General features: G+C 43.4%; 1 protein-coding gene across 3 annotated transcripts in view; it reads right to left on the bottom strand.

Annotated features, from left to right (window-relative positions):
- Positions 1 to 17,848, bottom strand: part of CACNA1C (calcium voltage-gated channel subunit alpha1 C) — a 155,528-nt gene that overhangs the window by 132,937 nt on the left and 4,743 nt on the right. The gene's annotated exons all lie outside the window — the stretch shown is intronic.

Below are 17,848 nucleotides of genomic sequence, written 5' to 3'. Positions count from 1 at the left end.
GCATCCTACGGAGCCGTACGTGTTCCTAGGAAGCCAGCAGAATGACTGTGTGTAGCCGAGCAGATATTATGACACAATCCACATAAGATCGTGTCATCTCCTGATAAATAGACGTTATTAAACCCATGCGCAGAGATCTGCAGTCAATTAACCCTTCAGCGGCCCGGCTACTCCCGCATCACGCGAGCCGTTTTCGCGGCGTGCGTTTAATCGAGCGGGTTAAGGCTCCGGATTTAGAACCGGGATGCGTGCCAAGACGTGGAACCAAGTCCAAGGGACTGTCCAGGGAGATCCAGGACTGTTTTCTTAGGTTATGGTGTTTCTGCAGGAAGCCTGATGCCTGATTTGGTGGGATTCCAAAAAAAAAGCGAAGAAAGCACAATAGACTTTCTTTCCCCCCCCCCAGCTCTGTCTGTAGTTAGCAGGGCAGCCCTGAGATCTGGATAATATCTCCTGAAATCCAGAAAAACAAATGAGAGGCGAGCTGTCACTCCAGACAAGTGGAACTGCAACCCATTCGGCCCCCGTCTGGCCTGCCCCCTTTTTCCTGCTGTAAAGACTCGAACCTTAATCAGTCGTTGGTCTCGTCTTAGATTCAGGAGCCGTATGCCTATCCCATGCGTCTTTACATTTGCCTCTACCACTTCTGCTGGGAAACTGTTCCACCGATCTACCACCCTCTCAATAAATTACTTAGTGACACTGCTGGTCTAATTTAAATAATCCTTTCGACCATTTTTAAAGCCCCTCTTTTTTTTATATACTATTTCTGGGTTTTTTTTCCAGCAGAGAAGCGGTTAAAGCGTGCGTCTTATCCAAATTCCTTCTGGAGCATGAGGCGATGTATACAGACATTATTGAAGTCATTTTTTTCCTCCCCAGTGCCTGGCTGTATTTCCAGACACCTGACAAATAATTTCTTTGCAGAGATTCAGCGAAGGAGCAGAAGGTTGTCTTGTCTCCAGGCCTGGCTGGCCAGAGCGAAGAAAGGAGGGAGGTGCAGAAGACGCAAAAAAAAAAAAAAGCCTCCTGGTGCAAGATCATTACTTTAATAAGGACAGAAGAAAGGAGACGCACAGCTTCAGAGGAAAGCTTAACCTATAGGACCAGAGCAAGACCCACCAACAAGAATCGAGGGGTCTCGTATCCGCCAAATATCCTGGATTTCCAGGCTTAGTCCCAATATCCTGCTGTCCTGGAATACATCCCAGAATTGAAACAAATTAACTGTTAGAGAGAGATTTTCACCAAAGGGAACTTTAACTAATTAACTAATTAACATAAAATATATATATAAATAATAATATAATAATAATATTTTATATATATCTTTAAAAAAACTGTGGTATGGTAACACGGTTAACTTCGTAAAATGTAAAGATCATTTTAATGTGAAATAAAAAAAAGGTACCAGTTCCAGACCAAGTATTTCGAAAGACAGTAATTAGGCCAATTATGAAGATGAAGCCAGATGCGTGATGGGAAATGTTATATTTGAAACACAAGAGAGATGTAATGGTACGAATCACGCTGAAATACCTTAAAAACTGTGAAGCCATTTTTGAAAACATAATAATGCAATTTATTGTTTTAGGTAAACAGGCATCCTCATTAAATTGGAGATATACATACTTACATTCATACACACACACATACTTACATACATATACATTCATACATACACACACACATACACACATATACATTCATACATACACACATATACATTCATACATACACACACATACATTCATACACACACACATATACATTCATACACACACATACATACATATACATTCATACATACATACACACATATACATTCATACATACACACATACATACATATACATTCATACACACACACATACTTACATACATATGCATTCATACATACACACACACATATACATTCATACATACACACATACATACATATACATTCATACACACACACATACATACATATACATTCAGACATACACACATATACATTCATACACACACACATATACATTCATACATACACACACACATACATTCATACACACACACATATACATTCACACACACACACATATACATTCATACATACACACACATACTTACATACATATACATTCATACATATACATTTATACATATACATTTATACATACACACACATACCAGTACTTACATACACATATACACACACATACAAAATAGACATATATATATATTTATTTATTTGTTTTATATTTATTATCTTTGGTTAAATGACAAGTCTGGCCAGGCTCATTGAGATGGAAGGCTGTGATTTTGATCTGGGTTCATAAGGGTTAACATAATCAGACGGAAGTTGGTTCCGGTTTACAGGAAAACCTCTGCTTTTGGTGCTTTTCGTGCTCATTTCACTTAATGTTTATAGCGCCATTAAACTTAACCCCCACCCTCCAGACGCTTGGAATGATGGTATCCCGGTGTTTAGCTTGCGTGTTGAGGTCTTGATGGAGATTCCTGCTCGGGGTCCATCTGCACGATGGGATTGGCTGAATTCCACATGCAGAAGAAAGACGGCAAATTGGTTTAGGGTTAGCGTGTGCGTGTGTGTCGACGCATGGAACAAAGCAGGCAAATGATGCTTTACTTATGGGGCATTTAGTCAACTGCCTACTGCTGTCCTACGTGGCAGGGATGGGGTTAATCTGCTGTATCTCTCCAGCATTAGAAAGAAAAGTTCACCAAATCATCTATTAAGTAACTCATAGGATAGACCCCAAACTGGGGGCATTTTTAATAAAAAATAAAATAATCAATTCATTGTGGATACCATTTAATTTCTGTGAAATGCGCCGGGTTTAGGAGCCAAGCGAGGGGAAGAAACGATTTAACTATATAATTGCCAAATATCCCGGCGAAAAAAAATGTATCGCCTCCAAAACAGATCGAAACAAATGAAACCCTACACGAAAAAGTCAATAGCCATGTTTTTTTTGTGGTCGGGGACTACGAACAGATGTGAGACACGTCAATGAAATCGATGGCGCAATGAAGATGGATGGCAGAACGTTTGAAAGACACGCGACGGATTGGAAGGTTCCTTCCGCTGTCTCTGGAGCCGCCGTAGGTCAAAGCGTTCGGAAAAAAACGTCTCCTTTAACACCTTCGTCTGTCACGCAGAATGCATCAGCGCTCATCGCATGACATCATAACCTGTAATCGTACATGGGAACGTCCATGCTCCGGCGCCCAGGAGCCATACCTCTTCGGGCAGCCGATGCCAACGGTGGGTGGGGCTGATTTTATGGATGGATGGGGCCGGCTGCATCAGTGGGCGGGGCTGATGATGCCAGTAGGCGGAGCTTCTGACATTGCGACCATTATATTTCTATGGGGTGGGAGGGGGAAATGGATGGGTTCCTATAGGTACTACCTTTCAGTATATACAGGGTCAGACTGGCGATGGCGAGGCGGCCCTGGCCCTGGGCGGCCGCCATACCTGGGAGAATCTGCCCATTCACCCTAACACGGGGGTAAAAACCCTAAAACCCTCTTGTAAGGTAAGACGGTCCCGGCATTCAGAGACACAATAAAAGAACGCGCTTTGGGTATTTTTATACATATTACGCTAGTTTTAATGGTCACGACTTAAAGTGGATCTTTTCAGCTAATGAATCTGTGTAACGAGTAAAAGTCACACATTTCTGCATCTAACGATGTTATTCCGACTAATCAGAATAGTAAAAAAACCTAAACTAAAACCCAGTGTTATTGTGTTGACTATTTGTCAGCTTTAATTTCTTGAAAAATGTTCTTAGCGGTAGAAACATTGCTTGAAAAAAATACGATTACGGGAGCATTCTGGGGGGAAGCTTTAAAATCTGTAATCACCATGGTAACCAATAGCGTTGACAACACATCCAACAGTTCAGGCTCCCATTACACCGAATCTGCCATGATATTGTGGTCTGGCTCAGGTCTGAGTGGTTAAGGACATAAATATCTCTGGAGGACTTCCATTATGTCTTCCTTATTCTCATTTTTTAAAAAAAAAACCCAAATCTTCCAGTTCTGTTCATTATATTTAACAGCGGAAGCAAAAATCTATGGAACTTGTAATATGGGAAAGTTGCACCTCTTTTAGCCAGCGGGGTATTTTCAGTCATACGTCAGCCATACTTGGCTCATATGTTTAATGTTTATCTGCCGCTAAAAAAAATATTACGCAGGAAGGACACAGCCGGGTAAGAAACGTTGGAACGAGCGATGATGGCACCCCCTGTGGCCACATGTGGAACTGCAACTGGAAATGAGAGCAGCCCAGGAACATGGGGAATTATGCCAATGTATGGATGTAAGGGCTTTTCTAATGTATGGATGTGTAAGTGCCTAGTGTGATGTACTCAGCGCTGTACAGTATAATTAAAGACGAGGTGCAGTCATATATAAGTATATATGATAAGTCTACAGACATTTTGATTGGACTACATAGGGTATGAATACATTAGGAAAGGAGGTCCCTGACCCATAGAGCTTACATCTTACGTACTATACGTAGTAGTAGGGAATAGGTGGGCATACAGATATAACCAAGGGAGGAGGTAAGTGCAAAAGATAAGCCATAGACTAGCCACCTGGCTCACCAGGCAAGTGTCCGTTGGGCTCTTGGCCGATAGGGTCTTACTTACTTACTTACTTATACTTACCGATACAGCGCATTTAAATTCCCTCCCTGAACTATATGTATAAAGAGAATGGTCGTCATGGTGATTGCTCTACATTTGCTTTGCCCCATAATATGCCCAAACCCCCCCGCCCCCCCGAAATGAACATGTTCCACCACTTTCAACCCCAATGGGAAGGGCTCCAGAATGAAGGTCACGGACACCCCAATGTTCTCCTGCGTGAAGTGTGGCCAGTGTGCAGCTCCAACTTGGCTGGCTGGGCACAATAGGAGTTGGAGTTCGGCTACAGATGGAGAGCCAGTCATTGCACACAAAAAAATTAATCTTTCTTTTTTTTTCTTAGTTGTGTTCTTCGTTCACGGAGGCAGAAGAAAGAGACCCCCTTTTTAAACAAATTGTGTTTGCTTATATAAAAGGCACGTGTCGGAGTGAAGGAGATGAATTTTGTATACAGTGTCAAACCTCTTAAGTCTGACCCCGAATTGAGTAAAATCTTTTTTGTTTATTTATGGACCGGCTGTATTCCATTTAGAAATGAGCTGGGAATTATTAAGATTCAACAACAGAACAGAGCTCCTCCGTACACAATCAAAGAAAAAAAAAACAAATTGGATAGCTGTCAACTGTCCTGAATGTGCTTGCACAGTCCTAGTAATAAGGACTGTCGGCAGCTATGGGTAGCCAATACATGAACTGTCACCTGTAGGAGATGACTGGCAACTGTAAGCCTTTGATCCCTTTTTATGTTTTTTTTTACTCCAGCCATCACATACACTTTACATTTTCATGGTGCCCCCCTTGTAAATGCATGGGGGGATTCTGCACATCTCCCACCATAACATATAACATATACTCAGCTTCAGTGCTATGTGGGATATCAGCAGCCAATCAGTGGCAATGAGGAGGAGGAGAGGAGCTGCAACTCTGCAGCTGCACATTCTCCCTTAGGTGAGTACCTTATTTAATAAATTAATAAATATATATATATATATTTATATGCGGTATTGTGGTATATAAATAATGCATATTAAAGTACCGTAGTATACACTCGTTTGGCGAGGCTATCCGAGACATTATACGATCCCTTTAAGGTGAAATATCTGTGTTCTATAGTTTATGTAGAATTATTGTATCCGTTTATATATCATTATTCTTTTTATTGCTTGCACTGTCGGGCCACCCTAAATCTTTTCAATCAGAGCCCCTACAACCCCCGGAGACTCTGCAGTTAACATAGCTGAGCAAATACTGCATGCCATGTAATATATTAAATAATGGATCATGTTATTTATGTATATGAAGCTCTGTTTAGGCTTATAACAGAGAAAGGGATAAATAACACAGAACAGTGCTCAGTAACGTATATAAACCTTCTCATTATATAACAGGGTAACATTCCTTAACATACACAATGGAGTAAAGAGTAACATACCTTTTTGGATTTGAATACTGTATCATACCTCCCAAGTGTCCCTGTATAGAGGGATCAGTCCCTCTTCTGCGCCCCAAATCCATATAGCCCCTCCACCACCACCTATATACCTGGGAACGCTATGGTTACCCAGAGTCCCGCCCATGCTGAATGCAAGTAGGAGGTCCCACTGACATCAGTGGGTGGTCCTGCTGATGTCAGTGGGCAATTTTTGGAGGGGATGTGGGCGGGGAGTGGGCCGGGCTGCAACGCCACTCCCACCACCCTGAGTTTCCCTGCGGAGACTCAGAGACCCGGAGAAGCAGCGCTGCACCCGGAGTCTCCGGGCAAAACCCAGAGCGTTCCCAGGTTAGCCCATAGGCCAGGGCAATATAAGTGAGAGGATGTGAAGAGATGTGTCCATATGGGTGAATATGGTGGTCTTCCTCCCATATACATATCAAGCGCCCTGGAGGACCAGTCGCTATCCAAGCATTGCTCTTGCGCAACTCAGCGAGCCTGGCCCCACTCGCCTGCGTCCGGAACATTTCCTGAGCATCTTGGGATTTGTAGTCTGCAGCAGCCCAACTACCAGAGAATTCTCTTCTTCTGGCAACAATTCTGCTTCAGAATAAAACCTCATTTCTGTTTCAAACAATTCCTCCCGGAGCGTTTTTGCTGATGTTGACAGAAAGCATTTAAGCATTTTTAGGATCTTTAGTACCACTTAGCAGGTTTTTTTCCCTCTAAATTAGCAAAGCGTTCATTTTTTTCCAGGAGTCTGCATTCCCCTATGGGCCCGTACTTAATGCCCTTCAAAAAGGTGATTTTTTTGCAATCAACCTCAATACACTCTCTGCGTCTACGTCCGGCATCACCTCTTAACCCTTTCACTGTCAGTTGTTATACCACAATAAACTAGAAAGAAAGAATATAGTAAATGTATGAATATTTAATAAGACATTTACTCCATATTTTTCCTGTACATACACGATATGGCTGTATATACTTGGCTAAACTGTTTTTATGGAAAACAAGGAAATTTCTGGCTGTAACAAAATTGCAAAAGGGTTTTCTAACCATCAATTTAAACTTAAATTTGGATCAGCGAACACAACGTGCCATTGGAACACAGGAGTGATGGGAGCGATAAAGGGCCATTGGAACACAGGAGTGATGGGAGTGATAAAGGGCCATTGGAACACAGGAGTGATGGGAGTGATAAAGGGCCATTGGAACACAGGAGTGATGGGAGTGATAAAGGGCCATTGGAACACAGGAGTGATGGGAGCGATAAAGGGCCATTGGAACACAGGAGTGATGGGAGTGATAAAGGGCCATTGGAACACAGAAGTGATGGGAGCGATAAAGGGCCATTGGAACACAGGAGTGATGGGAGTGATAAAGGGCCATTGGAACACAGGAGTGATGGGAGTGATAAAGGGCCATTGGAACACAGGAGTGATGGGAGCGATAAAGGGCCATTGGAACACAGGAGTGATGGGAGTGATAAAGGGCCATTGGAACACAAGAGTGATGGGAGTGATAAAGGGCCATTGGAACACAGGAGTGATGGGAGTGATAAAGGGCCATTGGAACACAGGAGTGATGGGAGTGATAAAGGGCCATTGGAACACAGGAGTGATGGGAGTGATAAAGGGCCATTGGAACACAGGATTGATGGGAGTGATAAAGGGCCATTGGAACACAGGAGTGATGGGAGTGATAAAGGGCCATTGGAACACAGGAGTGATGGGAGTGATAAAGGGCCATTGGAACACAGGAGTGATGGGAGTGATAAAGCGCCATTGGAACACAGGAGTGATGGGAGTGATAAAGGGCCATTGGAACACAGGAGTGATGGGAGTGATAAAAGGGCCTTTGTACGTCTATGAAGAAATTCCATTAAAAAGCAGCAGTTTCCAGCTACAATCGTCATTTACAATATTAACCCCGTCTGTGCTGTGTTTTTCTTTTAAAAACAAGGGAATATATTTTGAAAACGTTTGAACGGTAGAGTATGTTCTATCCTGGAATAAACTCAATCAAGCAGGTGTTGTGGAACAATCTCAGGGGACTGTAGGGGGTTGCAGTCTTTTGCTGCGTTTTCCCTGTGGACCAAAGACCTGCTAATCTTAGGCTGAGGTCCGCAGTGATTTGGCGGAATGCGTCCTGTCGATGATATTGTTTTTCTGTGTTTCCATGTATTATTATTCTTTATGGGAAACACACATTCCTCCATTCAAATGTCCAGAGAGGACCAATTTAGTTAAGGGGTGTGGTAATGGGTGTGACCAGGAGGTGGTCAGGGGTGTGGTTAGGGGTGGGGCTTTACTAAGATTCTTTATGCGGCTTTGTGGTCTGCTTGGATAACACTTATTGAAGTCCTTCGATATCCAAAGTTTGGAAAGTAGGGAGCGTCCAAAAATGTGCTGCTCTGTCCTTCCCCTTGGCCCAAGCCATCAGGGGGTCCAGATCTTGAAGACCCCCCTCAAAGAGTCGTATCAGAGGCATCAGAGGTCGGTCCCACCAAAAAAACAAATCCGCTGTGTACATAACAATATCTTGAAAGGCATATCGAATAATAATATTTGAATTCCACAGTTTAATTCATAAATACATTTCCTAGTGTCTCTATATTCATTATTTTGGCTTTTAGGGCTGTAGTAGAACCCTGTGATACCTTCATACTCAGCAAACGTTCCGAGCTCCTAGAAGGGAGGGGTATCAGGGGAGGAAAAAGAGGGGCAACGAGCTGTGGGCCCTAAAGACGCAGTGAAACACACACATCCCTTACGAAAAAATTACTGCAGTTTTTCTGAAGTAATACTGCAGTTTTTTGGACATGAAAAAACTGCAATACTGCACTTTTACTGCAGTATTACTGCACATTTACTGCAGTTTTACTGCATTTGTACTTCACTGTACTGCAGTTGTACTGCAGTTATTTTTGTACGGAAGTACAATTGCAATAAAGCTGCAGTACATTGAAGTACAATGCAGTATAATTGCAGAAAAAAAAAAAAGCGCAGTAAATGTGCAGTAATAATGCAGTACAGTGAAGTACAAATGCAGTAAAACTGCAGTAAACGTGCAGTAATACTGCAGTAAAAGTACAGTATTGCAGTTTTTTCATGTCCAAAAAACTGCAGAAAAACTGCAGTAATTTTTTGTAAGGGATGATTAATATATTGTTTATAGGTCTTGGTTTTGGGATCACGGATAATCTTAAATGTGACCGATCCCCTCTAAGTGTCCGGGCCTGTAATTACAGGACAGCAGAGCATCCTGAAGAAGGCACTCGGTGAAGGGATGGTGTTAGAGGGAATTGCAGTGCAATGTGGGAGCTGGGGAGTTAATCCCATTGTGTACATTTGGGATACTGACATTAGTGAATGTATCGCGGCTCATTCTGATGATCTGCCAGGTCCTCGCTTACTCAAATCCCAGGAGCACTCAGTAAAAAAAATCCTTTTAATTCTGCAGAGTGATGAAGACCACAAGACGATCCGGGAAATCAATCATCCAATCAGTCATCTCTTAAAAAGCCTGTCTGTACCTTTCATGTCTGCCCTGGATTTGCATACATTTTACTCCCTATTAATGCAGTTACGTGCATTCTAATGCCTCTTGCGTATTAAAAGCCTCTTGCGGTTTCGAAGTTGCTACTTTTTAGGTTTGACTCCTCCTCTTTGTGATTTGGCTCCTCCTCCTTTATATACGACTCTACAATTCATGCACACTTTCCATACCCATTGACTTACAGTTCCCCAGAGCAGAGATCTATGGGGTATGAAGGTTCCCCCAGAGCTTCGGTTTTGAAGTGGTTGTCAAGACGCTAATACCTATGAATGGGGTAAAGTCTTCTGGTCTTGAGATGCATTGGAGCCTGAAGTGTGTTCAGAGCTCCTGATTAGGTCCACCAGGTTGCACATCACTAGATAATGGAGCTGATAAAACCACTCTTTTTGCCCGGGTACCAGGGGTAGGCACTAATGTTACTCAAGGTGGACACTTACCAGAGTCTATGGTGGACAATTTAATGATATTCTATGGACCTTCACAAGCCTTGCCATGGACACTGGTGTCCTTGTTATGGACACTTTGCCTATCCCTGCCCCGGACAGATGCCCGGTGGACAGCCCCACATGCTCGCAGATGGATATGCTTGCCTACATGGTACATGAGCATAAAAACATAGCATGTGGCCTGGGCACAACATGGGCTGTGTCTACATGTATGTACCACTACACATATCGGATACATTTACCAATTTTGTTACATTTACAATTTGGTTTAAGCATTAATTGGGAATGAATCATGGTGGAAAATATGTTTTTTGCTTTCATGGTGGCCACCGTCCTTATCATGTTATGGGAAACACTATTTTCCTTAACCTAGGGATCTATGAATAGATGGCATTTTGCATTGAAATGTAGTATTTGGGAAACAAATCCCCTTCAAATATATAAGATCTCTCATTAACGGAAACATACATTTTTATGCAAGTATGGAGCCTCGGGCGTAGAAATTACCCTCCTGGTTCCCAGCCCCATAGAAGAGGTGGCTTTGAGGTTGTAGACATAATCTAATGGACTGCGGTTTCTAGGATCATCTAACATTCCATCTTCTCATGTTGTCAGATAGGTAATGGCTTCAAATTGCCCTTGATTCTGTGGTTATCTATGAGTGGCTCAGTCTGAGATTGGCTCAAACTAGCATTTCTCCCGAGCTGAAGTACCTTCTTGTTCTGGAAACTGGAAACCTTAATGGTTTTGTTTCCAAGTATCTATAAAAACTCAATTTAGGTCAGCAAATCCCCTCTGCGGACTGCACCTGAATGCTCACCAGGAAATCTCATTGCTAAAAGAGTTTTGATGTCTATAGCCGGCCCGTTCTTAGAGGGAAATGTAGAAAATCGGTTCACGTATGATTGGTGGTACGTTTGGATCTACGACGTAGGATCTTTAGTAGCCTCATTCCATCTCAGAACCTACTTAAGACTGCATATAGCCCTAGGCATTACAGGGCTTGTCTTACCAGATCAGGCCACGGACGCCATATTGTTTTTGAAATGGTCACTAAGTGGAGCCAGATCGCAGAAGACTCTTTTTTTTTTGTGTGAGGTAGTGGTGCCTTTCGGTCCCCTTGTTCTGGAAGGCTTCAGTGGTCCCCCTCATAGGACTTTTGAAGGGGGCAGAAAAGATCCAGATGCAGGTTTCAGTTGAGGGGAGAAGGAAGGGATGGTATAGCCCTTCAGGACCAGCCTGGGGTCCAGTCTCCACTGTTTTGGAGACCATTAGGTAACTAATTACAATGACAATGGCTATTGGTCAATCATCGCTCATTCCACTCAGCTTCTTTATAAGTGAGAACATCAACTCCGGCCAAATATCTGTTGAACAGCTCACACTCTAATAGACTACTAGTTATTTTTATTAAAGACGCGTGTTGCGAAATTGTCCTCTATCCTTCTGCCAAGACGTCTGGCTCACAGCTCATACATACACAGTCTAGCGTGTACGAACTACGTTTACTGGAAAAGTGCACGTGATGCGGGTCTCAAACACCTCTGCTACTACAAATGTCTTTCTGCAGCCCCAAAAATAGCTTAGAAAAATGAGTCTGGATTTTCGGAGCACGTCGATGATTAGAACACACAGGATTTTGCAAGATTTTACAGTAAAGTGTTGCATACAGGGGCAGATCGGGTGCTGCAGCGTGTGGCCCCTTTTCCACACGCTACGTGAGCATACGAATGTAGCATACAGCCGGGCATGTCCACCCATTGGCCGTTTTTATGTCACCGGGAGGCTGCTGGCCTTAAAGTGCCAGGACCAGCCTGGACAGCCATAATAATGCTGTATCTTGGCACATGCCTAATCATAGGGGTATCACCAGATGACCATCTTCCTGGCTTGTATGATGTCAGGGAATTGAGAGGGTCATCTTGTAGAACCCAACTGAGCCTGTTTTTGAAGCGACGAATACATGGAGGTAACACATTCTACATAACTATCATAATTCTCAGCCCGCTTCTGTCCGACCAACATGCCGGTTAAGCATTTTGGGATCTGTAACAGTTGGAATGTGTCTGTAAACTACAATTGCTGTGTTGATATTGCGTTGTAACGTAAGAAGTAACACAGCCAGAAACGAGGGTTCATGAAGTGTAAGCAAAGAAGGTGACCCACATGGTTGCTCAAGGTACTCTTGTAGCCAGGACTGGCCATCTGGCACTCTAGGCCGCAGTGTGTGGGTGGCCACCCGTATTCAGCCATCGGCCACAATTACGTCATCATCAGGCGTCCACCGGCCTTAAAGTGCCAGGGCCGTCTCATCATCCCCAGCCCGGACATGCCTATAGCTGGAGTGCACATTTTCATAGCTGCCCCCCAAACTCCCCAAATGACGCCGGAGGTCTGGTCAGCCCGTAGCGATGAGATTTTTCTGAGCGCAGCGTGTAGGAAGCAGGCACAGCTCACTCTTCCATAACCCTCCCACACATTGATCTACAACAGCTGTGCCTGTGCTTATTATGCATGAATGGACGAGAACAGGGGGGAAATCAGGCCCACCTTCCACCGTGATGATATCACCAGGCAGCCCATAATTATGTCAAACCCCTAAGAAACAGCCAACTTAAGTACCATGCCTGACCAAGAATAGCTACCAACAGCCCCAAAGCGCTCTGACAAATGGGTTTCTATCCCACCTGCTGGTTGGACCTGAGAATGCATAAACTGTGTATGCGCAAGGGTGCATTTCATGAGTGGAAAGCGTTGGGATGTCTTGGGATGTGCTGTGGTTGAAACTTGTGCTTTCTGATTGGCATCCCTGGTTAGAGGGGCACCTAATTACATCCTAATAATGCAAATACTGTTAATAATAAAAATGTCAACTAGGTAAACATATGATTTTAGCCTTTTTTTTTATTGTGCGTCGGTTGCCGCATATTCACACCATTGGCTTGTGACCCGGCTAAACCTCACGGTAATGAATTAATGTTACCGCGTGCGTTCCCCGATCCTCTCGGGAGAGTTTAATACACTTGGCCAGCCTGTAATTCTCAGCAATGATGGTTTTGTTTTATAAACCTGTGAGCGAGAAAACATCAATACCCTCCCTGATCAATAAACCCCGACGGCCGCCGAGGGATGGCTTTCCTTGATGATCATTCAAAGTTCTAGTCCCGCGTGCAAACTTATCATCAGGCCTGGAACCTCTTGGATTCTGATAACCCTTTCATTGTAAAATAAAATAAAAGTATCTTCTGCTTTATATTCTCCCGACATAAGTGTTAAGTGTATGATACACTGATGTCTTCCGAGATTCTTTCCTCCCTGCAGAGGGTTTCTACGTAAAGAGCTCTGTGGGACACAAAAAAGGATTCCGTGGACCCCCGCCAATAAAGAATGCATATTAAGGAAGTTTGTTAGTACTTTGCTTGGAAGCCAGAGGGTCTCGTTCTTCACCAGTCATTGTGAAAAACAAAACTCGTGGTTGGTGCTCCAAAAGTGGTGGGGCCTCAGAGGAAACCAGGTCCTCTGTCTTCGTCTTCCAAGGCCACAATCCTATGTGAAGATATGCGGCCTCTTCCAGACAGAAGCCTTAGAAGGGTCGGTTCTTCTAGGGTCTCTCCGAAGAGGAGGACCCACTGAAGTCTTCAATATCGGCCAAAAAGCAGGGTCTTCGAGGACCCGGCTCCACTGTGGCATTTCCAGAGTAAAACCATATCAGTGAATAAAAATCTACCCGCACTTAACGTCCTTAGGTGGCCGTCGGACGCAGTTAAGCCATTTGGTGCCAGGCCCTGCATGCAAATGAACTATTGCAAAGGAGAATAATTAATTTGCATATGGTTCTAGTGAAGGAATACTTTAAAAAAAAGATTCAGCAGTTCCTTTATTTTATTCTATTATTTTATAACGCAAAACACAAACAAAACAAAAAATTATATTTTGTATCATTCCATCTATCTACAGTATAGCACGAGAGATGCTATTATGAGAGATCTTAGTTTGAGATAATAAAGAGGGACTGTCTCTCCTAAAGAGGGACACTTGGAACGTATGATGATATAGGAGACAGACTGGGAGGGATTTAACAATAAAGACTGCATAATCACCAACCATTACACACTGGATCATACCATAAACTGATACAATCCCTGGATCTTGTCTATTATAGATATTCTATGCTTTACCGCAGTGCAGTATGATAAGACCGTGCCTGCTTTATTTCGCCTCATGCAGTTACACTGTTTCCCTGACATCTCATGTTAATGGGAAAAACCACACAAGACTGTAACGGACTATCATTTCTGAAGATTTAAATAAAAATACACACGTAAGTGAAATTCTTAACGCTTGTGTGCATTGGGCAGTGAATGGGTTAAACAAAACCGAGATTAAATCCCATCTCCGCACCCGGGTAGCGTTCTTGAAGACGCGGCTTGCGTTATTTGATTTTCTGTCAACGAGTCCAGATATAACTCAGCCTGAGGGCGATATCAGCCTGGCGGGGCTTTATCAGTGATGTAGCGGCGTTTCCATCCATGATAGTTATAGCCCCTCTGTTTCTGCTCCGGCTGGGCGTCTGTCGGAAGCAGGTATAAAGGGCCTCTGTACGCTTATGAAGAGATTCCATTAAAAAAATCAGCCGTTTCCAGCTACAATAGTCATTTACAACTTTAACCCCGTCTGCGCTGGATTTCTGATCCAGTTCATGTTATTTTAATGCATAACATTTGCTTTTCTTTCCAAAAAAAGGACATTTCTAATTGACCCCAAACCTTTGAACGGTATATATATTTATTTTATCTTTATTAATCTCAGGGTTTATGGCGGGAAAGTGGTGCGCCAAGTGTTAGGGCCACAGGGGAAACCAGGTCCCCAGTCTTCATACACGGCATGATATGCAGCCTTTTCCTCTCCTCCTTGACCGGATCTTCTAGGGAGGACCCAGTGAAGTTCTCAGGGATGGGTTCAGACCATCTAATAAGTCAATGTTAGACTGCCTTTCCATCAAACTTCCTACCTTGATTGATTGGTGAGCATGAATTAGCTGGAAAAGCGTTCAACTCATGTGAAATACTATTGGTCAACACAGAGCAAGACTGGAGATGACTAAGTGGCCTAGCACTTTAAGGCCAGCGGACGCCAAATGATGTAGGTGTTGCCAACGGCTGAGCTCATGGGACCATGTGTGACGTTTTTATATTCACATAGCGAGAGACCGGGCATTTGCAGCCGGCAGCCGCACAATGCGGCACCTGATCTGCCCCTGGGGTGATGTCGGCCAGCTGCCCACCGGGAGTTTTCCCAGTTTGCCCGATCGGCAATCTGAGTGTGTGTGTGTGTATGGCCAGCAGCGGAGGGCTTCCAGATGCCCTCCCATGTGTTCCTGTTCAGGAGGAGCTTCACCTGATGCCCCTCTTTTCCAGGAGCTCATAATGTTTGTAGGGTATGAGGGTATCACAGGGTTCTACAGACCTAAAAGCCACAAAAATGTGTATAGAAACAGCAGAAAATGGCTATGTAAATTACATTTTGTAAATTCGTCAAAATGTCATTAGATCACCTAAAAACGGGAAGTGTACAGCTGTAAGAAAACATGTTAATAGCGATAGACGCCATTGGCCAAGCGACATCATTGCGCGCCTCCCATGCGATCAGATCCGAGGCTTTTGGCTGCGTCTTCAGAATGTGTTATGAATTCTGTTATAAGGCTCCATCTGCTTGTGTGAGCTTCAGCGAGAGAACAGGGGTGTAAAAGGGTATCTTTCCAGACATATACCAAGGAATTATATAGATACGTGTTAAATATTAATTTTAAGTATTTTGGTAAAGAAATCCCTTTCAATGTTCCAAGCAGAGGGGGGCATTTTATCGTCTAAAATTACACTTTCAAGCTCCTTATTTGTGGAATCTAATCTTTTTTTCAGGGGGTTTAGTAACATTTTTTTCTGCTGCAATTGTGTAATTTTATTGAGTAAAGATACAGCTGGCAGATCTCGTTGGATTTCTGGAAAATTCAGTCAGTCTCTTGGCAATTGGAACGTCTCTTGCCTTGTGTGCCGAGAAAAGAAGAATGTGACAAATTAAAGACACAGCCTCACTGCAGGGATGTCAAACTTCGGGGACAAAAATAAATGACATTTCAGGCTTTCAGACTGAAATAATTGGGTTTTAATAGGGAAAAAAAATACTTTTTTTCCCCCAGCAAGATCCAGTTGATGAATATAATATTGATGTTAAAAGTTATCTTTTTTTGATAACTTCAGATAAATGAGACAGGAAAGGTGACAATAATAGGGGATGGTATGCCAAACGTCATGTCAATGGCCAATGTTTTTGCAAACTTTTATTGATATGTGGAGTTCTCGTTATTAAAGGTACTCTCCAGCCCCATGAAATTTTTTTTTATGTAAATGTATAAAAAGCATCGCCGGCTCCTACTGTCAGACTGGGTTGTCAGAAAACGTCCTTCTCCCTGTAAAAATTGGCTCTGTATAGAGCTGGATCCAATGGCCCCCGTTTTTCTAATTGTCAAGCTAGTCAAATACTGGCCATTTGGCAACCCAATACATATAGAGGGGTTCCTCAGAACCATCTCTATACATTTAGAATGTTTTTGGGACCCTAACGTCACCGCAGCTATACATCTCCTGCTCAGGACTTGGAAGCTCCCCATCCAGCCATGATGGCTTGCTAGAGATTTCCAGGGGGTCGATCAAGACCCTTCTACGGCCTTTAAAGGGACTGTCTCTTTAGAAGAGAAAGGAACTAGACTAGGTAGACTTCGTTAGGAGTTGAACTACAAGTCCCATGATCTTCGGCAATGAATTGGAAGCCTACATAGTTGTGGTCACTGAATTAGCATCATGGGAATTGTAGTCTGCAGCAGCTGGAGTGTCATGGATTTGCCGTTCTTCAAACGCATAGAACCAAATTCTTCATCGTTGAGTTGTTGTTGTTAAGCGTGTCCAGGAATAATCAATCTATGGGTTGTGAATACGACAGACAAGATAAAAAAAAATTCTAAGAATGAGTAATCCTCAAACAAGACCTGGGGAGAAAAAATCCAAAACAAGTGAGTCTTATTTTCCAGAAAATGCAAAACTGATTGACCACCATCTGCTTCGAATTTTCCCTGGCGTTGCAGAGTCAGGCTCTGCGTAATCACCTACATATGAGTATTTTATTTGATTTGGTACAAAAAATCCAGTGGACAAACATGTCCGACATAGAGCCAGGTCCTAGTCTGTTGTGGGACGGTCTCAATATTTGCCCTGCAACAGGGCGTCTATTAAAAATGTTGGGGGTGAGATTCCGTGCGAAACTAATCAAGAGGAGCCACAGTGGAGTACCAAGTCCTCCTCATCACATGGAGGTTCGACCCTGTTCCTTTGCTCTCCAGCCAAAAGTCCTACAAAGGAACCTCAGAAGACTTCAAGGTGAGATTGCAGCAAAAAAAAAGCCGGCCCCCTGCAATGCGCTGCTTTGCGCATTGGCTTGCGATGGTTAAGGAGCCAAAAATAAAATTCCCACCCTCTCTGGCCAGAGGGTCAGCGAGCCGCTTGGCTCTTCCCTGGTGACCTCAAGGAACTCCAGGGCCTTCAATTACAAAGGGACACAACCAGAACCCATATAGAGAGTGGTGATGGTCGAATGTTTCCACCCACTACTCCGACCCAAAAAGCCATGATGTTCAGGCAGTGGGCCCTGGTGCTCCGACCCACTGGGGTATTTTCAGTAACCAAAAA

Source organism: Spea bombifrons, chromosome 4 (assembly GCF_027358695.1).
Source record: "Spea bombifrons isolate aSpeBom1 chromosome 4, aSpeBom1.2.pri, whole genome shotgun sequence".
NCBI lineage: Eukaryota > Metazoa > Chordata > Amphibia > Anura > Pelobatidae > Spea > Spea bombifrons.
The sequence above is the reverse complement of the archived record's forward strand: the minus strand, read 5'-3'. Positions and strand labels throughout refer to the sequence as shown.